We start from the raw sequence: 25,553 nt of genomic DNA, 5'->3' as shown, positions 1-25,553 counted from the left end.
CGTATGTTTACGAAGTATTAAACACTCGTTAAATGCTAGCGCGACTAGCCCGAGTGGGGATGTCAAACCCTATGGATCCATATCTAAGATTCGCGTTCACCGGTTCAAAAACAAATGACTAAACGTTACCGAGCTAAAGGGAATGTTTCTGCCGTTATATAACCCACACATATATAAAGTTTAAGTACTCGTGCTTAGTATGTAAAACATAAAATCCGCATGTACTCTCAGTTCCCAAAATAAGTTAAAGTAAAAAGGGAATGCTATAACTCACAATGATAAAGTAGCGGTAAAGTATGACTCGAAAAGTAAGCAAGTAATGAAGGTTGTCCAAACGGGTCCTCAACCTAAGTCAAATAGTACTAAGTCATTAAATCGTCCGAATAGGTTTAAAAGTATATAAATAAGGTCTTAAGGGTCATCATCATTCATCATCAAACAAAAGGTGTAAAGTAAGTTTCGTTCAAGCAAAGAGTTTAAAATAAAGGCTGAGTTCGGTCAGTCACCACGGCCTCTATACCTACTGAAATAAGGTGAGACCAGTGGCCATGGCTCCGTATATGAGTCCTTTAGTTGTGGTAAAATTCCCAGAAGCAAACTCATCTTCCTTTGACCGTGGATACGGTCTTAGTGCGAGTAGGTCAGAATTTTTCAGCACAACGTTAAATGGACATAGTGACGATCGGAGGGCCATAAATACTAAACCGTAACTCGGATTAAGACGAGTCCTATATGAAAAGTTATCTACTCGAACAGAGATATCTGAAAATCATAATTACTGTAGCCCAGGTCGTACGGGTCATACACAGAAACAGTAGAACAGTAGGGTCAGTAGGTTCCGGTGGTTCTTGGTGCTCGATGCTTATCATGGTTCTCATCCTTGATGCATATAGCTTCAAGTGTACAACTCGTTGATGTGTTTGCATAATTTTCACCAAGGTTTGACCATCATAACCCAAGTGTAAGTCTAAGACATGAAGCACAACTCACTTAAGTGTTGCAAGTGTTTTGATGAACTAAAGTTACATCAAAGTCTTAGATTCAACACATACATGAAATGTAAAAGTAATATTAACCAAGTTTTGACTATTATGACACAAGTGTAGGTCTAAGACATGTAGCACAACTCACTTAAGAGTTGTATGAAGTTTGATGAACCAAAGTTACATCAAAGTCTTAGATCTAACACATACATGAACTTTAAAACTAATATTAAGTTACAACGTGAAAATAAACTTATAAAATCAAGATCTTAAGTTGTAGAACATAGTTCTTAGTTTGATCTTGAAGATCCAAGACTCAAAAGTCTAGATCTAACATAAGTGTACAAAGTTATAATTAAAGAAAGCTTACTTACATGTTCTTGAACTTTTAAAGTTAACTTTAAGTTCAAGAAAGTTATGAGATCAAGACTAACTTGTAGTACTTGACCATTTAAACCAATAAACATGAAATTAAAGTGCAAGAATGAAGTGATAAACTAAATAATAAAGTTAATAAGTTCATGGGTTGCATACTTTAAAGATTCAAGCCTAGGTCTTGATCTTTAGAAAGTAAACTTTAAAGTTTACTTCATGAACTTCAAGTATGATTTACAACCATGAACTTACAATCTTTGAAACAATAAAGGTAGAATCATAAACTAGTAAGTTTATGTTCTTGAGTGTTCTTGTAATACAAGATAAAAGAAGAATGAAACTTGTAAGTTTGATTCTTGAAACTAGTAAGGAACAACAACTATTACAAGTATGTAACCATAAACAAGAACAAGTAATTAATCACTACAAGAGCAAGTATCAAACAATAAATGATGATGATGATGATTAAGGGTGTAAGGTCACGGTTTTATAAAGAAAATGAGAAGAGAAAAGAAGTTCAAGTTGCTCACAAGTTTAGAGAGAATATGAGAGAAAGTGTGAAGTGTTTTTGGAAATGAGAATGCAAGTGAAGAGTGATACAAAAAAAAATAGAAATAAAACCTCCCTTGTAGCATTGCAAACTGACGGTTTGCTTCAAGGGATGGGGGAGGGTTTTGACCACAAGTTTATTGCATGTAAAAGCTCAAAAAGATGGTTACAAGGGGTGTTGGTGTTGGAACAAGGTACAACTAGATTCTAAAAGCCTTAATCAAACTAGTTACATCTTTAAGTAATACTTACATGGAAGAGTGGGCTAGTTAGTCCATTTCAAATGTAGGGTGGGCTAATTAAATCCATGTTCAATCATAAAGCCCAAGTATGTATTAATTAACAAATTAATCCAAGTAAAAGTCCATAAACACTAATGAAGGCCCAAGTAATTAACTAGTAACCTTAGTTAATTAAAATGATTAATAAAACTTAATCATGAATGTAAATAATATCTGAAAATATTATTCGTGTAATGTACGCGTGTCACAAAGATGTTTCGGGCATTTAAAGTCAAGTATGATCAATCATGGTAACAAGTGAATGTAATAACATACATTCGTTAAATCACAAGTATTAATAATAACAATTATTAATAAATAACGTTGGAAATTCCAGGGTCGTTACATTACCCACCTGTTAAATAAAATTTCTTCCTGAAATTTTAAGCTGAGGGAGATGGAGGAACTGGAAAAAGGTGAGGATACTTCTGCATCATTTGATCCTCTCGCTCCCAAGTAAACTCAGGTCCTCGTTTGGCATTCCATCGCACTCTGACGATCGGAATCCTGTTGCGTTTCAAAGTTTTGATCTCACGATCCATAATTTCAACAGGTTCTTCCACAAAGTAGAGTTTGTCATCAATTGTAAGTTCTTCAAGAGGTATGATGAGTTCGGGTGCAGCAAGGCACTTCTTCAAGTTTGACACGTGGAAGGTAGGATGAACTGAGCTCAATTGTGCTGGTAGATCCAAACGGTAAGCAACGGGTCCAACACGTTCCAAGATTTCAAAAGGACCAATGTATCGTGGGTTTAACTTTCCATGTTTTCCAAAATGGATCACACCTTTCTAAGGTGCAACCTTCAACATTACACAGTCGCCCACGTTGAATTCAAAGTCTTTACGTTTAAGATCGGCATAACTCTTTTGGCGATCGCGGGCAGTCTTAAATCTCGCTTGAATCTGAGCAACCTTCTCCGTTGTTTTATGGACTACCTCGGGTTCGGTGATTTGCTTTTCGCCTACTTCGGCCCAACAAATAGGAGGTCGGCACTTGCGACCATACAACGCTTCAAAAGGTGCAGCATTAATGCTCGAATGGTAACTGTTGTTGTAAGAAAATTCGGCTAACGGCAAATGCCTTTCCCAAGCCTTTCCAAAATCAATGACACATGCACGCAACATGTCTTCCAAGGTCTGAATCGTTCATTCACTTTGCCTGTCAGTCTGAGGGTGATAAGCAGAACTCATGTCAAGACGAGTTCCCATGGCTTCTTGCAAAGAACGCCAAAATCTAGAAGCAAAACGGGGATCGCGATCTGAGATGATCGATAAAGGTACACCATGATGAGATACAACCTCCTTGATGTATAGTTGAGCAACTCTCTCCATTGTATCCGTTTCCCTCATCGCTAGAAAGTGTGCAGATTTAGTAAGGCGGTCAACAATAACCCAAATGGTATCGCATCCGCCCACCGTCTTTGGTAGCTTGGTGATAAAATCCATCGTTATCCTTTCCCACTTCCATTGTGGGATTTCCGGTTGTTGAAGTAAACCAGAAGGTCTCTGATGCTCGGCTTTAACCTTCGAGCAAGTCAAACACTTACCAACATAAGTCGCAACGTTCTTCTTAAGATTCGGCCACCAGTACTGTTCTTTAAGGTCGTGGTACATTTTGCCCTCTCCAGGATGAATCGAATACCTCGATTTGTGGCTTCATCAAGTATAAGGTTCCGTAGATCTCCATAAAGAGGTACCCAAATTCTCCAGGCATAACATCGGAGTCCAGACTCCCTAACCTCGAATCGAGAGACAAGTATGTTCAAATGTTCATGAGTTATATTCTCCTTCTTGAGGGCCTCATCTTGGGCTACTCGGATCTGACTGTTGAGGTTCAAATGGATGGTGATGTTCAGAGCCCTAACACGAAGAGGTGTCGTCCTCTCCTTTCGGCTTAAAGCGTCAGCTACAACATTGGCCTTTCCAGGATGATAACGAAGTTCACAATCGTAGTCGTTGAGCGTCTCGATCCATTGATGCTGTCTCATATTCAGTTGCTTCTGATCGAAGATGTGTTGGAGACTCTTGTGATCGGTGAAGATAGTGCTCTTAGTTCCATAAAGATAGTGTCTCCACAATTTGAGTGCAAAGACAACAGCTCCAAGTTCAAGATCGTGAGTAGTGTAGTTCCATTCGTGAATCTTTAGTTGACGAGAAGCATAGGCAATAACCTTTGATATTTGCATCAGTACACAACCAAAACCACTTTTCGATGCATCACAATAAACAACAAAGTCGTCACTGCCCTCAGGAAGTGATAGGATAGGTGAGGTGGTTAACTTCTTCTTCAAAGTTTGAAATGCTGATTCGTGTGCGGGTTCCCAAATGAACTTCTTGCCCTTGTGAGTCAGCGCGGTCAAAGGACGCGCAATCAGAGAAAATCCTTCAATGAACCTTCGGTAGTAACCGGCGAGATCTAGGAATTGGCGAATATGAGTCGGAGTAGTGGGGGTTTCCCATTTGCTGATAGCTTTAATCTTGGCAGGATCAACTTTGATACCCTGGTCGCTCACAACATGGCCCAGAAATTGAACTTCCTTCAACCAAAATTCACACTTGGAGAATTTGGCGTAAAGTTGCTCTTGCCTCAAAAGTTCAAATACTAGCCGCAGGTGTTGCTCATGCTCTTCTTCGCTCTTAGAGTAGATGAGGATATCATCTATGAAGACGATAACAAACTTATCCAAGTACGGCTTGCAGACACGATTCATGAGGTCCATGAACACGGCAGGTGCATTTGTCAAACCGAATGGCATCACGAGAAACTCATAATGACCATAACGAGTTCTAAATGCAGTCTTCATCACATCACTTTCCTTTACCCTCAACTGGTGATAACCGGATCGCAAATCGATCTTAGAGTAGACGCTCGATCCTTGTAGTTGATCAAAAAGATCGTCAATGCGGGGAAGAGGATACCGATTCTTGATTGTCAATTTGTTGGGTTCACGGTAGTCGATACACATACAGAAGGATCCATCCTTCTTCTTCACAAATAAAACAGGTGCGCCCCAAGGCGAGAAACTTGGTTGGATAAATCCTCGGTCAAGTAGTTCTTGTAGTTGACTCTGTAATTCTTGCATCTCGGAAGGTGCGAGTCTATAAGGTGCGCGAGCTACAGGTGCAGTTCCTGGCACTAAGTCGATCTGAAACTCTACTGCTCTCGGCGGCGGTAATCCAGGCAATTCTTCAAGGAAGACATCGGAAAATTCGTTCACAATCCGAACATCGTTCACGCTCTTCACCTCAGTTTCTACCTTTTTCACATGCGCTAGGACAGCAAGACGTCCCTTCTTCATGATCTTTTGTGCTTTCACGCAACTAATGAGGTTCAGCTTCGAGGTACATCTCTCTCTGTAAATGATCAGTGGCTCACCGTCTCCTTGTGGTATATGAACAGCTTTATCTCCACAAATAATATCAGCCTTTATCTTACTCAACCAATCCATACCGATGATCATGTCAAAACTTCCCAATTTGATGGGTATCAAATCAATTTCGAAATCTGCACCAGCTATGTTGATAATAGCTCCTCGACTGATATGGTCAACTTTCTCAAGTTTTCCATTGGCAACCTCGACAAGCATACTTTCTTTTAACAGGACTCACGACCAATTAATCTTATCGCAAAAATGTCTACATACATAACTTCTATCCGCACCAGTATCAAACAAGACAGAAGCTAAAAGATTGTTGATTTTGAATATACCTGTCACCAAGTCGGGGTTTTCACGTGCGTCCCTTGCATTAACATTGAAAGCCCTAGCGCGCGGTGGTCCGCCATCTTTTCGCTTATTTGGACACGCATTTTTGAAATGGCCCGTCTGCCTGCATTCATAACACTTCTTCGGCCCGTTGGTGTTTGGATTCCCATTCAAAGTGGTGACCTTGCAGTTCTTCCCGATATGTCCAGTTCGTTGGCACTTTTCGCAAACAACATTACAATACCTAGTGTGGTGCTTGTAGCACCGCTTGCATTGTGGTAAGGTTCCCTTGTAGTTTGGGTTCGTGTTGGTGTTCGGATTGGTGTTTCCACCGTTGTTGTTTCCCCTAAAACCCTCATGTCGTTTTGTCGGGTTTTGCTCTTAGGTCCGTCCCCTGTTGTTATCCCATTTACGCTTCTCACTAGTACCCGCTTCAGACTTAGTTTTCTCCGGTTCATCAATGGTTATTTGATTCATTAAAGTATGCGCCATACGCATCGCTTCGGGAACATTCGGTGGCTTGGACGAGGTGACATTTCCCTTGATGGACTTAGGGAGTCCCCAGAAGTATCTCTCCATACGCTTGAATTCCGGGGTGACCATTGTTGGACACATCAGGGCTAGTTCCAAAAATCTCCTGTTGTAACCATCAAGGTCGTTCCCAACTTTAACTGCATGAATTCCATCTCCATCTTTTGTATCTCGGTTCTCGGACAATACTCCTCAATCATGGCACACTTAAATTCTTCCCATGGCGTAGCATACGCCTCATCAATGCCTTGTGCCTGTGCCATTGTGTTCCACCACGTGAGCGCGCCGTCAGACAGCGTGCAAGAAGCAAATTTAGTTTTGCTATCCTCCAAACAGTTGCTAACTCGGAATACTGATTCTAGCTTTTCGAACCATCTAGTGAGACCAACCGGTCCCTCAGTGCCGCTGAAGTTATGTGGTTTACAGCTCTGGAATTCCTTGTAAGTACACCCATTACGAATGGGTTGAATAACCGGTGGTGGTGGCAGTGGAGCTTGGGGCAGCATTTCCGCAATGGCTGCGGCTACACGTTCTTGGATCATCTCTTCAATTTGAGCAGCAGTAGGTGTGGATCGACCGTTAGCCATGGTGTTCTAAACAAAATTTTTGACTCAAGTCAAAATCCAGCATTCAAATAGTAATAATACAGTATATGTAACCAACACGAAATCAAAACATCACATGTCTATTAAATAACGCATCTAGGTACAAATACCACAGAATCATACAGTAACGTAAATAGAACATCGTACAAGAATGAAATAACGCAAAGTTCCATTAATAACAATAAGTTGCATACATCTGAATAAGTCCGTACAATACATAAGTGAAACATAAAACTACAACTAGATTACATAACGAAATCTAAATACAAAAGCCCTACAGTGAAGGTGGGTGAAGGATGTCCATAACATGGGCCATCTAGTCCTCTAGCTCAGCAACTCGAGCTCGGAGGATCTCCACCTCCCTTGTCAATTCCTCGACAGTGGGAGATGGTGAGGCAGGCGGTGCTGGTGGTGCAGGTGGTGCAGGTGGTGCCGGTGGTGTAGAGGGTCCGGCTCCAGACGTAGAGGCTGCAAGGCGGTAAGGCTTACGGATGAAGGGATCCGCAGGGTACGGCACAAGCCGCTTACGGGCGGTAACCCTACGACGCCGACCAAATGCATCAGTGAATGCTCGTCCTCCGTTGATCCCCGGAATAATGGTACCGTCGAAGCGATATCGCTTCTTCGGAGGGGTGGAGGGTGGCTATACAGGTGCGTCAGGGTCCTCCTCGTCGGAGTCATCGTCACTCAAGTCGTCTGTGGGTGAGTCATCGGATGAAGAATCAGCGGATGATGGGTCGTCCGAATCATGTGGTAGTGACTACACGGGCGATCCTCCTTGGGCAGCTATCATCTATCGGTAACGGGCGGGTCCGATCGGAATGAGACGTCCATCAGGGGCGCGTCGGCACCAATGGCGATACCTGTTACGGAATGGACCTTTCCCGAACTCCGCGGGAATCACAATCTCACCGGAGCGGGGCTGTGATCCTGAGGGTCCGGGGCAGATGGAGCTGGAATCTCCGAAGGGTCCTGGGCTCCGCTAGAAGTAACCACTGGGGTAGGCGCCTGGCTGCTAGTCCCGAAAGATGAAGCGCCGGGGTCACTCGTGGGTAGCGGGATCGGTGTGTCGGCAGCAGCAGTAGGTGGGGTGGCTGACGAGTCTGAACTGCCCAAAATGATAGCAGGTGGAATATCCGATATCTGAACAAGGAAAAATAAATTTTCCATGTCAGTAAGTCATAAAGCAAGCACGTATTAGGCCAACAGTCTAAATCATGTATAACAGTAAGCAACATGGAAATAACGACAAGTATCATGCAATCGAAAGCAGATAATAGCATGCAGTAGTGAAATCATGTGATAGCATACGGCATATCGCAGTAAAAGTAAGCAGCAGCATGCAGTAAGTTCAGCGGAAACAAGTAAACTAGCAAGTTGTAGATTAGTCCTATTAGTAAATCCTACTCGGGTCGGTCTTAGACTCACTAATGCAACCTAATTCCCTACAACCAATGCTCTGATACCAAATGTGACACCCCGTACTAAATCATCATGTACGGATCATCAACAACAGGATCATTACAAGGTCTAACACTATACGCATTTTCAAAACAAGTTTGCATTCATGATAAAAGCTGACGTCATAACCAACGCCAAATGTTTTACAACCAAGGTATGTTCAATGAACAGAAGCAAATATAATAGTGCGTGACCCTTAGGTTGTTACAAATCATAGTTTCAAAAGTAATTAAGTTCGAATGCAAGATAAAGTAGTTCATACAGTGACATCTCTAAAGCAGCGGGTGTCTACAGCAAGACTAGTACACAGCGGAAGCAAACCTTAAGTACCTGAGACAAACATGCTTAAAAATGTCAACACAAATATTGGTGAGCTATAGTTTAAGTATAACAGTATGTAAGGTAGGCCACAAGATTTTAGTGCTACAAAGAGCGTTTCAAAACAGTATGATAAAGTTTATGTTAACCGTGGGCACTTGGTAACTAACTTAACGTTTATACCCCCTGAAAGTACACTTGGCAAGTGCGTATGTTTAAGAAGTATTAAACACTCATTAAATGCTAGCGCGACTAGCCCGAGTGGGGATGTCAAACCCTATGGATCCATATCTAAGATTCGCGTTCACCGGTTCAAAAACCAATGACTAAACGTTACCGAGCTAAAGGGAATGTTTCTGCCGTTATATAACCCACACATATATAAAGTTTAAGTACTCATGCCTAGTATGTAAAACATAAAATCCTTATGTATTCTCAGTTCCCAAAATAAGTTAAAGTAAAAAGGGAATGTTATAACTCACAATGATAAAGTAGCGGTAAAGTATGACTCGGAAAGTAAGCAAGTAATGAAGGTTGTCCAAACGGGTCCTCAACCTAAGTCAAATAATACTAAGTCAGTAAATCGTCTGAATAGGTTTAAACATATGTAAATAAGGTCTTAAAGGTCATCATCATTCATCATCAAACAAAAGGTGTAAAGTAAGTTTCGTTCAAGCAAAGAGTTTAAAACAAAGGCTGAGTTCATTCAGTCACCACGGCCTCTATACCTATTGAAATAAGGTGAGACTAGTGGCCATGGCTCTGTATATGAGTCCTTTAGTTGTGGTAAAAATCCCAGAAGCAAACTCATCTTCGTTTGACCGTGGCGACAGTCTAAGTGCGAGTAGGTCAGAATTTTTAGCACAACGTTAAATGGACATAGTGACGATCGGAGGGCCATAAATCCTAAACCGTAACTCTGATTAAGACGAGTCCTATATGAAAAGTTATCTACTCGAACAGAGCTATCTGAAAATCATAATTACAGTAGCCCAGGTTGTACGCGTCAGACACAAAAACAGTAGAACAGTAGGGTCAGTAGGTTCCGGTGGTTCTTGGTGCTCGATGCTTATCATGGTTCTCATCCTTGATGCATATAGCTTCAAGTGTACAACTCGTTGATGTGTTTGCATCATTTTCACCAAGGTTTGACCATCATAACCCAAGTGTAAGTCTAAGACATGAAGCACAACTCACTTAAGTGTTGCAAGTGGAATGTAAAAGTAATATTAACCAAGTTTTGACTATTATGACACAAGTGTAGGTCTAAGACATGTAGCACAACTCACTTAAGAGTTGTATGAAGTTTGTTGAACCAAAGTTACATCAAAGTCTTAGATCTAACACATACATGAACTTTAAAACTAATATTAAGTTACAACTTGAAAATAAACTTATAAAATCAAGATCTTAAGTTGTAGAACATAGTTCTTAGTTTGATCTTGAAGATCCAAGACTCAAAAGTCTAGATCTAACATAAGTGTACAAAGTTATAATTAAAGAAAGTTTACTTACATGTTCTTAAACTTTTAAAGTTAACTTTAAGTTCAAGAAAGTTATGAGATCAAGACTAACTTGTAGTACTTGACCATTTAAACTAATAAACATGAAATTAAAGTACAAGAATGAAGTGATAAACTAAATAAACAAGTTAATAAGTTCATGGGTTGCATACTTTAAAGATTCAAGCCTAGGTCTTGATCTTTAGAAAGTAAACTTTAAAGTTTACTTCATGAACTTCAAGTATGATTTACAACCATGAACTTACAATCTTTGAAACAATAAAGGTAGAATCATAAACTAGTAAGTTTATGTTCTTGAGTGTTCTTGAAATACAAGATAAAAGAAGAATGAAACTAGTAAGTTTGATTCTTGAAACTAGTAAGGAACAACAACTATTACAAGTATGTAACCATAAACAAGAACAAGTAATTAATCACTACAAGAGCAAGTATCAAACAACAAATGATGATGATGATTAAGGGTGTAAGGTCACGGTTTTACAAAGAAAAGGAGAAGAGAAAAGAAGTTCAAGTTGCTCACAAGTGTAGAGAGAATATGAGAGAAAGTGTGAAGTGTTTTTGGAAATGAGAATGCAAGTGAAGAGTGATACAAAAAAAAGAAATAAAACCTCCCTTGTAGCATTGCAAACCGACGGTTTGCTTCAAGGGATGGGGGAGGGTTTTGACCACAAGTTTATTGCATGTAAAAGCTCAAAAAGAAGGTTACAAGGGGTGTTGGTGTTGGAACAAGGTGCAACTAGATTCTAAAAGCCTTAATCAAACTAGTTACATCTTTAAGTAATATTTACATGGAAGAGTGGGCTAGTTAGTCCATTTAAAATGTAGGGTGGGCTAATTAAATCCATGTTCAATCATAAAGCCCAAGTATGTATTAATTAACAAATTAATCCAAGTAAAAGTCCATTAACACTAATAAAGGCCCAAGTAATTAACTAGTAACCTTAGTTAATTAAAATGATTAATAAAACTTAATCATAAATGTAAATAATATCTGAAAATATTATTCGTGTAATGTACGCGTGTCACAAAGACGTTTCGAGCATTTAAAGTCAAGTATGATCAATCATGGTAACAAGTGAATGTAATAACATACATTCGTTAAATCACAAGTATTAATAATAACAATTATTAATAAATAACGTTGGAAATTCCAGGGTCGCTACATTACCCACCTGTTAAAGAAAATTTCGTCCCAAAATTTTAAGCTGAGGGAGATGGAGGAACTGGGAAAAGGTGAGGATACTTTTGCATCATTTGATCCTCTCACTCCCAAGTAAACTCAGGTCCTCGTTTGGCATTCCATCGCACTCGAATGATCGGAATCTTGTTGCATTTCAAAGTTTTGATCTCACGATCTATAATTTCAACAGGTTCTTCCACAAAGTGGAGTTTGTCATCAATTGTAAGTTCTTTAAGTGGTATGATGAGTTCGGGTGCAGCAAGGCACTTCTTCAAGTTTGACACGTGGAAGGTAGGATGAACTGAGCTCAATTGTGCTGGTAGATCCAAACGGTAAGCAACGGGTCCAACACGTTCCAAGATTTCAAAAGGACCAATGTATCGTGGGTTTAACTTTCCATGTTTTCCAAAACGGATCACACCTTTCTAAGGTGCAACCTTCAACATCACACGGTCGTCCACGTTGAATTCAAAGTCTTTACGTTTAAGATCGGGAAGTCTTAAGTCTCGCTTGAATCTGAGCAACCTTCTCCGTTGTACCAAATTCGCCAATTCGCCGGATGTTGACTCTTTCGGCTTAGCGCATCTACGACCACATTCGCCTTCCCCAAATGATAAAGTATTTCACAATCATAATCCTTTACCACATCCATCCACCTACGTTGACGATAATTCAAATCTCGTTGATCAAAGAGATGTTACAAACTCTTATGATCTGAATAAGTCGTACACTTGACACCATACAAGTAGTGGCGCCAAATATTCAACGCATGTACCACCGCCGCCAATTCAAGATCATGAGTCGAGTATTTCTTTTCGTGTTCCTTTAATTGTTGAGAGGCGTAAGCGATGACTTTACCCCTTTGCATTAGAACACACCCGAGCCTATTTAAAGAAGCATCACAATAAATCGTCATGTCTTCTACCCCTTCCGGCAACACTAACACCGGAGCTTGACACAACTTCTCTTTTAACAATTGAAAAGCAATTTCTTGCTCGTTTTCCCAATTGAACCTTACGTTCTTCCTTGTCAACTTCGTCAAAGGAGAAGCAATCTTAGAAAAGTCTTGGATAAACCGACGATAATAACCGGCCAATTCGAGAAAACTTCAGATTTTCGTAGGCGTAGTCGGTCGTCCCCAACTCTTCACCGTCTCAATCTTCCCCGGATCTACTTGGATTCCTTCTTTATTCATGATATGGCCAAGGAATTGAACTTCCCTTAGCCAAAATTCACATTTGGAGAATTTTGCATACAACTTCTCCTTCCGCAACGTCTTCAATACTTCGCGCAAATGGTGCTCATATTCCTTCATACTCTTAGAATAAACAAGTATGTCGTCAATGAACACAATTACCGACTTGTCCAACATAGGTTGGCACACTCGGTTCATAAGATCCATGAATGCCGCCGGTGTATTCGTAAGACCAAAAGGCATAACTACAAACTCAAAATGTCTGTAACGAGTTCGAAAAGCCGTTTTCTCTATGTCTTCTTCACGGACCCACACTTAATGATAGTCGGACCGTAAGTCGATCTTAGAAAAGTACGTTGCACCTTGGAGTTGGTCAAACAAATCGTCAATCCTAGGCAATGGATAATGATTCTTAATCGTCACTTTGTTCAACTCCCTATAATCGATGCACATCCGCATACTACCGTCTTTCTTCTTCACAAATAAAACCGGAGCACCCCATGGCGAGGAACTCGATCGAATAAAACCCTTCTCCAGCAATTCTTGGGTTTGATTTAACAACTCTTGCATTTCCGTCGGCGCTAAATGATAAGGAGTTTTAGCAATGGGGGTAGCCCCCAGAACCAACTCAATGCGAAATTCAACTTGTCTTTTCGCCGGAACACCCGGTAACTCATTCGGAAAAACGTCTTCAAATTCATTAACCACCGGAATTTCACGAATGGGTGGTGGCTCATCACGAGTATCAACTACATGGGCGAGAAAAGCCATGCCACCACTAACAAGGAAACGACGTGCCCGTGCAAAAGTGCTTATCGGCACAAGTCTTCTTTGCTTATCACCATGAATAATCAACTCTCCCCCACTTGGGGCCTTTACACGAATGAATTTATCATGGCATGCAATATCGGCTCTATTACGATCGAGCCAATCCATACCAACAACAATATCAAAATCACCCAAAGTCATCGGAATGAGATCGATTTCAAAAGTTTCGGTACCAAACACAACATTAAAATTTTTACAAACATCAACCCCTAGCACCGTTTTACCATCCGCTATTTCTACTTCTACCAGATGACTTAACTTAGCTAGCGGTTTATTCAACTTAGGCACAAATCTTTGAGACACAAACGACAAGTTAGCACCGCTATCAAATAATATCTTTGCCGGATTAGAGTTAACTATGAAAGTACCTGAGACAACTTCGTTCGATAGCTTGGCTTCGTCATTGGTCATCAAATAATTTCGACCCCTTAGCCGTACCCGCCGTCTTCTCTAGCCGCTTAACATTATCATTGCGCAACTCGGGACACTCGGGCCTCTTGTGCCCTTCTTTACCACAATTGTAACATGTAACCTTGTTTGGCGCATTTGGACAATCACGAGCCATGTGTCCTTTTTGCCTACAAGTATAGCAAGTGACCACATGACCACTGGAACCACCCTTCTTTACGCTATTAACACTTTCGGAGCCCTTCTTGTTCTTTTTGTTGGAAAAATTCGATTGACTCGAATTCTCGAACTTCCTCTTACCAAAAGTAAAACCACCCTTTCTTAACACGAGCGCCTCAAAACCTTTGGCCATATTGAACAACTCGTCAAAGCTCTTCACCACATTCACGCTAATCTTCTCTTGATAATTATCATTCAAGATTCGATAGAAATCTTCCTTCAACATCTTATCATTCCCGACATACTCCGGGCAAAATTGGGTCTTGGACAAAAACACGGATTTGAGAGTGTTCAAATCCATCGACCCTTGCCTCAAGGAACGTAACTCGTCCTTAAGCCTAGTAAGATCGGCCGAAGTTCGATATTCATCGAAAAACTCTTTCTTGAATTCATCCCAAGTGAATTCCATGCATTGTTCTTCGCCATAAAGTTGGATCTTCGCGTCCCACCACAATTTAGCATCGCCCCTCAACATACTACACCCGTACCTTATCTTCTTATCGAGAGGACATTAACAAGTACGGAAAGCCCCCTCCATATCGGAGATCCATCGGGCACTCTTAAGAGGGTCCCTTTCACCTTCAAAGGTGGGAGGTTGAGAATCCTTGAAGTTCTTATAGAAAAAGTCCCGTCTTCCCACATTATCTTCGTGAAGAACAACCTTAACTTGATCCTTTACTACATTGACTAGTTGCTCATCAATCGTATCAAGAAACATTTTCTTAACGTCTTCGAGGAACTCCGCTTTTTGACGTTTAAAGATGGCCTCAACTTTGGCCCTGAACTCGGGTTCCTCGCTCGTGCCCCCATTATCGGTGTCGTGTCCATTTCTCATCTTCATTCTATAAAACGAGAGAGGTTAAACAACGAATGAAAAGACATGACACGCACATATACACATATTCATCATACCGCTCCACCTTGCTCAACAATCGTCGTACATCACTCGTTTGACACAATTTGCACCCGTAACAATGGTAGCTAGTAATTGCTACGCGAGCATCTCGCATTAACTTGCTAGTACAACGTCTATCTCGCTTGATGGATTTCAAATACATCACAAAACAAATAGCGTAAGGTTAGCTCACATAAACCTATGCACTAACAATTTCCCGATCCGAGCTGAAGTCCTACAAGTCTCGCATAAAGAGCATACACAATAAAGTCTAAGTCTAGGCACCTATCTCAAGTCGCCTAAATCCCTTAGACCATGCTCTGATACCACTTAAAACAACCCAACCCGTATTCCATACGATATTTTTTTTTATTTAATACACATTTACCCGCCAATAAAATATGTAAACCATTCCACAAGTTCCATTTAAAACGTACCACAATTTAAATGTTTACAAGGCACGAAGGCCATCAATTAAGTTTAATACAAGTTTGACCCACTACAAATGATAGTTTATAATCCAAACGACACTTCGAGCATGGTTTGGGACTAAACTACCCAAAACGTTAGGCCAACTTCAAAGCTCCAACAAAACATCATCAAGGGGCCCTAATGCCCGATAACCCCTTTGCTCTTATCCACACCTGTATCTAAAAAGATAAACAACGAGAGGGGTAAGCTAATGCTTAGTGAATGCAATAATTATACATGTTCATATATAACCTACTTATTTGCAACCACTTACGCAACACCGCATACAAGCTAGCAATACGACGACCATGAAAACATCATGCATAAACTACTATCCACAATTCACAAGAAGCTAGCAACACCAATAGCATATATTTCAATATTAAATATGCTAATACCAAATTCACACAACCATGGTTAACCAATAGTAAAAGGAATGGTACTCGAATTTCCCATCGGTGTTCATAACAACCGTTAGTGTGCAACACATATATCACCAACCCTTGGACAACACATATCCGTTCATAAGATCGTTAGTGTACAACACATATATCACCAACTTGGACAACACATATCCATTTATAAAACCGTTAGCGTACAACACATATATTGCTAACTTGGACAACACATATCCGTTCATAAATCGTTAGTGTACAACACATATATCACTAACTAGGACAACACATATCCTTACGTACAAATAAACACATCATATACGTACAAGTATACTTATTCCACTCACCTTGACACAAGGATGATGATTATGCACGTCCGAACTTCAAGGCAATGTACCTAATTCATTAAGTACACATTCAATCACACAACTAGTAGAATTAACCACAATACTTACACTTGAGCATTTAATGACCCAATTTGCATTAAATGACTTAACTACACCACAACCGCCCATAAATGGCCAAGACTCATATTAAATCACTAAGGCTAGTGATTTAAAGTCTACTAACATCAACTAACATAACTTAGGGTAATTCATACCCATTTTACCCAATTAGGTCAACTAGTACTCATTTGACCCATTTTAAATACTTAGACTCACAATCGAGTCAAACTTACCCATTAACAATTCTTTCATCAATTTAAAAGTGTATTAGTGACTAACAACACCATTTAACACTTACAACCTCAAATCATAAGACCAAACCCTAGGTTATGGCTATTAGGGTTTACTTTCAAAGACCAAACCCTAGGTTATGGCTATTAGGGTTTACTTTCAACAATCTAACCTAAAATCCACCCATTTAACCCTCAAATGGGTCACACAAGTTCCAAATGAACAAACCCTAGCATAAACCAATTAAAACTCAAAACATAGAGTTAAAACTTACCAACACTATCCACTTGTAGCTAAGAACAAGGAGAACAACTTTAATTCTTACTCCAAAGATCAACTCTCAATCCTTCACTCTCAAATCTCACTTTTAATCCAAATGGGTTTTATGTTTTGGAAAAGAAAATGGAAAGAAAAGAGAAAAGAAAATGAATTAAATGGATAAGTGGTGGAGATTTAATGCTCCCATCAGATCTACACATCAAATTACCAAATTGCCCCTTAAAATCCCTTAAAATGAGCTAAGTCCGAAATCTGTCCAGCAGGACTGCTGCTGCGCGGCTCTATTTGTCGCGGCACGACGTATAAAAGGAAATCCGACCCTTCTTAGCAAGCCTCTTGACTTCAGTCTTGCTTGAGATGCCACAGCGCGAGCCCCTTTGCCGCGGTGCGGCGAACAACGTGCACACGTGATCTATTTAAACCCCCTTCCTGACTCTGGTTTGCGTTTATTGTCGCGGTGCGACTATGGTCATCGCGGCGCGGCTTAAGGCTGCACCTGACCAGCTCGACAACCTTAAACAAATTTCCGTGTAATTAATTTGTACATTCCATTCCCGCTTCCTATATCCACATAGCCTTCAACAATAGTCTCACACGACTTAACGCTATCAAAACCCATGTATATACTTGAACATGCACACATTCTCAAATATATATATCTACACATACATCTATACATTTACACATAAACTAACGGGTTATAAACGTACTAATGATTAAGTGTGTACCTTTAGATATGTACGGGAAAAGCGGGATGTTACATTTTAATTATTGTACACACTTTAATTATTGTCATTTATCTTTACGCTTAAAAATATAAAATCGACAAACCGGTCATTAAACGGTAAAACCCCCTTTATAATAATAATAATACTACTATATTACTAATATATATATATATACATATATATATATATATATATATATATATATATATATATATATATATATATATATATATATATATATATATATATATAATTGTTTAAAAATATAGTGTACGCAATAAGTGGATCCCTGTGGAAAGAATCGGACTTACTAAAAACTACACTACTCTACGATTAGGTACACTGCCTATAAGTGTTGTAGCAAGGTTTAGGTATATTCATTCTATAAATTAAATAAAACTTGTGTAATATTTCGTCATATTTCGTAGTAAACAATAAATATATTTTGTACCACCTCTGCTTCACACATTAATTTATTTTTTTAAAACTATAATATGTTTTAAACATAAAAATACAAAAATATATATAAAAAAAATTATTTAAGTGTTTAAGTAAAAAGAAAATATATTTTATATAAAGTATAAAAGTATTTTTATTAAGTTCTTAAAAATATAATTCTAAATATTACTTATATTAATTTTGTAAAGATTATAAATTAAATACATAAAAAAAGAAAAAGAAAACTGGGCCTTGATGTTTTAGCAGAGTAGTATATAAAATAGCTATTAAATTTAGCAGGAAAAACTATTAAATACGATACAATTTTACACAAGATATTTATTTATTTATTGAATGGATATACTTAAACCTTGCTACAACACTTATAGGCAGTGTACCTAATCGTACAGTAGTGTAGTTTTTAGTAAGTCCGGTTCGTTCCACAGGGAATCTTTTTAAACAAAGCTTAACGCTATATTAGTTTACTTTTATAAAAATACAAATATATATATATAAGTAATATTATTATTATTATAAAGGGGGGTTTTTACCGTTTAATGACCGGTTTGTCAATTTTAAAACTTTAGTCGCAGTTAAAACCAAATGTAAAATAATAAATATAAATACAAGACTTAAATTAAAGCGTAAAGTAAATAACAATAATGAAATTGCGAATAATAAAAGTGCGATAAAATAAACTTGCGATAATTAAAAAGTACGATAATTAAAAGTGCAATTAAATAAAATAACAATAAAAATGCGTTAATTAGAAGTGCAATTAAATATAAAATAAAGGAAATTAAATATGAAATAAAAGAATTATGCTTATTTAAACTTCCGTAATCATGATGTTTGACGTGTTGATTTTAGTTTTATGCCCATGGGTTAATTGTCCTTTGTCCTGGATTATTTAATATGTCCATAAGGATTTGTCCATAATAGTCCATCAGTCATAAATATAAAGAGCGAAAGCCTTCGTCAAATTATTCTTATTCCCGAAGTCAAATATTCCAACTAATTGGGGATTCGAATTGTAACAAGGTTTTAATACTTTGTTTAATGAATACACCAGGTTATCGACTGCGTGTAAACCAAGGTTTTACTACTTTGTTAACAATTACACCAATTACCCTTGAATGTAATTCACCCCTGTTTCAACAAGTCTATTAACTATTAATCCAGTTCCGTGTCCGGTAAAATGAATAATTATTGGTATTTATAGATATCCCGCCCACCGTACCCAGTCAAGCGTATGTGGTTATATATAAATACATCGAATTATAAGTTTGTATATTAAATTAACAAGGTATTGTTTAGTTAATATAAAACCCATTAATAGCCCATAGTCTAATTTCCACAAGTGTCGTTCTTTTGTCCAAACCCCAATTATGGTACAAAGCCCAATTACTCAATTTTAGTAATTAGCCCAACATCATGATTACTTCGGATTAAATAAGCATAATAATAATTTAGCTACGAGACATTAATGTAAAAAGGTTGAACATAACTTACAATGATTAAAAATAGCGTAGCGTTACACGGACAGAATTTCGACTTACACCCTTACAACATTCGCTAACATACCCTTATTATTAGGATTAAAATTAAAATTAAAATTAAAATTATAATATATATATATATATATAATACGTTTTATGAGAGAAGAAGAAAAAGGATGGTTTTTGCGATCAGAATTCGGTTGCTTTTATAGGGAATTTCAGAAATTGGGGCTCCGCGACTCGCGGCCCATTTTGCCTTCAAACTCCGCGAGTCGCGGAGTTTAAAAACACAGGTCACATTCTTTGGAGTCTTTCTTGCCGACGATTTATTTATAAATATAATATATATATAATTAATATAATTAATTATATATTATATTATATTTATATACATAGTTAACTTGTAATTTTTAGTCCGTTGCGTCGAGCGTTGAGAGTTGACTCTGGTCCTGGTTCCGGATTTTCGAACGTCCTTGCGTACAATTTAATATCTTGTACTTTGCGTTTTGAATCTTGTACTCTTGTAATTTCGAGACGTTTCTTATCAATAATTGGAACCTCTTTGATTGTATTTTGTACTTTTGAGCTTTTTGGTCGTTTGCGTCTTTAATTCGTCGAATCTGTCTTTTGTCTTCACCTTTTATTATTTAAACGAATATCACTTTTAAATAGAACAATTGCAACTAAAAGCTTGTCTTTCTTGAGGAATAATGCTATGAAATATATGTTCGTTTTTAGCATTATCAAATATTCCCACACTTGAGCGTTGCTTGTCCTCAAGTAATATCGTCTTGAAATACTAGAATCACTTCTTTATTCTTCACACTTTGTACATCAGTGATTTCTTTACGGTGGTATAAACAATGGTAGTAACGATATGGTTTACAGTCCCACATGACTATAAAAATTTAGATCCATTAAGGAAATTGGATCTTTATGAAAACATTTGATCTTTTGAAAATTAAATCTAGTTTTTACCCTAGATAAGTTTTCCGGAATAACCCTTCACCGGTGTTTGCAAAATATTTTTGTGGGTTTGGTGGGGTTCAGATTTAAAAATTTTAGCTCAAAACTTGCGGTTTTGTGTCACCCACTTGCTAACCTTGTATTTGGAAAGTAACACATCCAGTTTACTTGTCCCGTATATTACCTTTCGGTAAACTACCGTCCGGTTGTAAAGGAAAGCGTTGAACAAGCAACTATTAAGGCAATGTCCCCTGACATGCTTTTAATTATGGTCTATAACGTGTCGGACGCAATTACTATCCTTGGTAGGAGCAATAGTAAAGCTCACCCTTATAATTTTTCGGTATGGCACAAGGTCCTGTCTTTGACCACTATGCAACCACCGTTCTTACGGTTGACACACGATTTGGTTCAGGTGACCTAATGAATTCCAGGTGAATTCCTAGGATTTTACGTTCAATGGTAATGAACGCATTGAAAATGGGTTTTCAGAAAACAAATCGGTTTGTAATTTTGATCAAAATATTTTCCTGTTCAAGCTCGAGTTTAGATATCATTGAATTCCATGAGTTTGTAATTCTCAATCTTTAAGGTCAATCTCAAGGATTGAGTAATATCAGGCTTAAAAGCTGATTTTTGATCTTTTAAGGAGATTATCCTTTCTGGGAATCTGATTTATTAGTCTTATCCAGCTAATTTGCATGGTGCCCCCCCATTGTACGAGATAAATCCTTCTCATGGTTAGGATAAATCTGACCACTTGGCGACCCTGTTTAATGCTGAGGTCCGTGGATTTCCTGCTGATTTTAGTGATGACTTTTCAAGATTTTTCGTCAACCTACAGCTGTTCTGGACGACAACTTCTTGACCTAAATCAAGAAGCGCGTGTCTTTTTCTGAAGACTTTACTTCCTTTTAATGATGGAATTGATTCATCGTGTAGATCCATCTTTCTTACAGTAAATCAGGTAAAACAGTTTAGTTTAGTCCAAAGCAAAAGTATTTTCAGTTATTTGTTACAAGTATATGTGACATATGTTTAAGATAACTTGGTAAATTTTCCCACACTTGGCTTTTATTTTCCTTTTTATCGTCCTCTATTCCATTTTAAATGAATTTTAACATTTTGGTTTGTTTTTCAATTTATGTCCTTTCTGAGGTAACAATAATTTCGGTGTTAAAACCTAGTTTTATCGTTCATAAATATGTATAAACATGATTTTGAGTTCATTTAATTGAAAATTTTATAAAATTTTACTAGAATTGGGTAGTCAGTATATAAGACTAGGGCTGTTCTTTATTATCAGAGAGCACTAGATTCTAATACAACTACTGCTTTACTAGTATTTTTAATGGTAACCAAGTGTATAAAGTAAAAATTTTAAAATCCGAAAAAATTTAACCCCTTCCCACACTTAAGATCTTGCAATGCCCTCATTTGCAAGAAATCAGTAACAATTTAAATTATTGAGGGTGATTTGTGTGAAAATGATTAAATTTTACCAAAGTTTCCAAATATATTGGCGTTTGTTTGCTGAATGATAAATGGTGCACATCATTTGTTCATTCCGTCTTGTTGTTATTTCACATATATTTTGCATCTTGTCGTCAAAATTAGTTGCTTTTGCTGAACTTAATGCCAGTCTTTGAAAATGCGTTGTTTTACCCTGTTGTGTACATAAGATAAACTGCAAACATATATACATATTTTTGAAGTTTGGTATATTACCCCACATTCAAAAATTATTAAAATCTAAGAATAAAAGTTAGAAAATTATAAAAACTATTACAATATTAACATAAGTATTAAACGTATTAACATTACAAATTACAAAATAAATAAAACTAAGTAGACTAGGGATGATATTGATACCAATAGGGGTTCCAAGCATAACCATAGGTGCTATAGAATGCTTCGGCAGGGTTATACGTAGGATACGGTGGTTGCATCTCTATAGACCAGGGAGGGAATATGGGTTTTGGTGTAGGAATATAGTTTCTACCTATATTTTGGCAATGAGCTATGATTTGGTTTTGATGAACTTGCCAATCTTCAAATGCTCTCTGTCTAGCATTTTCGTATTCCTGTGAAGCTATAAACCTTTGCATTTCTTGCATTTCATTTCCCCCTCCTACATTACCTTGCTGTTGGTTTCTCTCAACCTGTGGATGTCTACCATGGTATTGGACTGCGGCGTTATTTCGCCTCTTCAAAACTTTCGCACCATGGTATACATTTAAACCTATAGTATCGCGGGGTTCTGGTTCTTCGACTAATAATCCCCCCCGACTTATATCCACACCGAGATATTCAGCAATCAAAGTAATAAAAATACCACCTCCTATTATGCTATGCGGTCTCATCCCCCTAACCATAGCTGATAAATAATAACCCACACAATAAGGTATACTTACAGCGCTTTGTGGGTCTCGAATACACATATGGTAAAACAAATCCTGTTCATTTACCTTTTCCTTGTTCTTACCTCTTTGTGTAATCGAATTAGCTAAATACCTATGAATCACTCTTAATTCAGCTCTATCTATATCCAAATAAGAGTAATTTCCCCCTTTAAATCGGTGATGGCTTGTCATTTGACTCCATACACCGTGAGTATCAAAATTTTCATCTATCTTTCTACCATTTAGTATCAACCCTCTACAATCGGCAGATGCTAACTCCTCAGGCGTATATATACGTAAAGCCTGAGCCATGTCTAGTAAAGACATGTGGCGCATCGAACCTCCTAACAAAAATATAATAAAAGATCGATCGGTTAAACTAGCTACCCGATCATTTAATTCTATACTACATAACAATTCTTCACACCATACTTTATATACAGGTCTACGCATGGTGAATAAACGTACCCAGTCGTTAAAAGTAGAATTACCATACCTCTGTGCAAGTAATTCCCTAATTGGCCCGGCCAATTCTACAGCTTCTAATGGTCCCCATTCTATAACCCTAGGTACCTCAACAACCTTAGAATGAAGAGTATTTCAAACCCCTTTGGTATTTTGGATAATCTATCCAAAGTCTGTCAAATCTTAGGTTCGGGTGCAAATCTTCCAAGTGCATATCAGAAAAGGTCATGACTGGATGAGGTATATCTTGCTTGTAGTAGTTATCCACCTCCTGTTGTTCCGCATTCTCAGCAGGAGCATTGCGAGCTTGGGATGAAGATTCACCCCTTTCAGTCTGCAAAACACATCAAACACAATTTTTTTGTGCATCCAAATATGCATTAGTGTCAGCAAAATCATCAATCAAAATAATTACAATGACATGATCAATTTATATCAAACTTAAGCTCATTTTCATATTTTCATCAAATCTACACTTTTTCAAAATAGCATATACGAAAATGTTCGCCAAGTTCATAAGCATTTAACTCAAATAACATGTCAAAATAATCATCACTAGCAATTAAACAAGTTTCAAATGGCATTATCTTTCAAAAATCAAGTTCATGAATTTTTAAACTTGAAAAAGTCCACTTTAATTCTCAAAATCATGTTTAGGCTCAAAGTTTGGATTATTTAACTACCTAAACATGTTACACTACTTAATTTAGCAACAATTCATGACAAAAATTGGCCATAACCTGTTTATATCAAAAAGCCCCAAATTTGCTCAAGAACACAAACCCTAGATTACTCAAAATTTTAAGTTTAAGGCTTCTAATTATGTTAAATAGCATCAATCTAGGTTATACAAGCATAATACATAAACAATTTAAGCATAATTACACTAAAAAGCATCAAAATCAAATTGGGGAAAAAAATTGCTCAAGAACACTAATTTCAGATTAAATGGTGTTTAGGTGTAGAAATTTACCGTTTTTATTGAGTAATTCTTTGATAGCATCCTTCTCAACATGATTTTAGTAAAAGATTTGATGATTAACGGTTAAAAATTGTGATTTTGGGGGGTTTTTTTCGTGTATTTTCGGGTTTTTGCGGCTGTTCTTCGCAGTATTTTTTTGTGGTGTGTGGTTTGAGCTGTTCGTTCAGCTTTATTTTTTTTCTGTAAATTGGTCCCTCCGCGAGTCGCGGGGTTTAAAGCTTCAAACTCCGCGAGTCGCGGAGTTTGGTATTTTTTTTTTTTTTTTTTATCTTTTTTTTTTATTTTTTTTTTATAACTTATACTAATTAAAACAATTAAGTAATTAATTTTAAAATTTTGTTTCCCTTGTTATTTAGGACGAGGTCGTTTCGGATCGATGTCCTAGTCCGTCCTTTAACAAAATTTTAAAATTTGTCTTTTTGTAGCGATTGTTTTAAAAGCTAAGATTTTTGGATTTTTTAATGTTTTTGGCATACTTTAATTCAATAAGATTAAAAATAATGATAATAAAAGTTCTCGTCCCTCCCTTGGGTAAAGCAATTTCGGTTCAAAGACCTAGTCTTCAACTTACGACGAATTTTAAAAATCATATTTTTAACTTAATGAGATAAAGTAAATTTTTGTTTTTAAATTCACACAATTTAAATATAAAATTCAAAATTAATATTAAAAATTCACACCAAACTTTAAAATTTAAAATGCATAAAATTAAAATTCATATTTTAATAAAATAAAAATAAAAAATTCACACCAAACTTAATTTAAAAATTCATATCATAAATTCACACCAAACTTATATTAATTTTTCAAATATTTACAATTTTAAATATATTGTTTTTACAAAGTTTACAATATTAATTTAAGATTTAAATATTAATTTTAAAAACATGGTAAAAATAAAATTAAAAATCTTTTTGGCTTTTTATCCCACTTTAATCAATCAAATATTATCAAAAATATGCGCCCCTCTTTTCGGTAAAGTAATTTCGGTTCCAAGACCTAATTTAACTCATGACGAATTTTTGAAATATTTTGGGTTGATTGATTAAAGATATTTATACCTTAAGAATAAACGTTAAATTTCGCAGTGATGTAATAAATTTTTGAATTATATCAATAATTTCGGTCGCCAAACCTAATTTTATTCAATACCAATTTAATACTTTATAGCGAACAAATTAGCGTTTATTATCAAAA

This window comes from Rutidosis leptorrhynchoides, chromosome 5 (assembly GCF_046630445.1).
Source record: "Rutidosis leptorrhynchoides isolate AG116_Rl617_1_P2 chromosome 5, CSIRO_AGI_Rlap_v1, whole genome shotgun sequence".
In the NCBI taxonomy this organism is placed as follows: Eukaryota; Viridiplantae; Streptophyta; class Magnoliopsida; order Asterales; family Asteraceae; genus Rutidosis; species Rutidosis leptorrhynchoides.
This window is presented reverse-complemented; position numbering follows the sequence as displayed.